Here is a 618-nt window from a genome sequence, read left to right as displayed (position 1 = left end):
AATAATAAATATAAAAATTTTTTAACAATTTAAATTTTATATGATCTAAATAATTTTGTTAAGTACGATATGAGAAATCATTGTAAGCTTCGTTAAGAAACTTTGTAATATAAAATAATAATAATAATATTAAATATATAAATAAATAAAATAAATTTGATACATATTTTTGGTTCATTCTGTGTATAAATCAAAGGATACCGAATAATTGGTAACGGATGCGATATATTATAGTATCGAGTATTAAAACATAATATATAAATTTATCTTGTTATTCAAATTTTTTGTTACTTAACTTATGTATTTAGAAAATTTATAATATTATTTATATAATTGACATAAAATCTTATAAATTGAAATTTTATTAATATGTATCAAAAGAAGAGAGTAACGTATTGATATAATATCAAAGGATACTGATTATTTAAATAACGAATACGTCATATATTGTTTGTGTAACAAAGTTCACTTGGCCATCTAGTTGAAAATAACATTTTCAATAGAAAGTTTATATGCTTTTTTTTTTCTTTAATTATTAAAAAAATAAATTGAAATTTAATTCAATCAAATTTTATAATAATTTTTAAAAAATTTTTCCTTTTAAAAAATATTTTGTGA

The sequence above is a fragment of the Chrysoperla carnea genome, assembly GCF_905475395.1.
Source record: "Chrysoperla carnea chromosome X unlocalized genomic scaffold, inChrCarn1.1 SUPER_X_unloc_41, whole genome shotgun sequence".
Classification (NCBI taxonomy): Eukaryota; Metazoa; Arthropoda; class Insecta; order Neuroptera; family Chrysopidae; genus Chrysoperla; species Chrysoperla carnea.
This window is presented reverse-complemented; position numbering follows the sequence as displayed.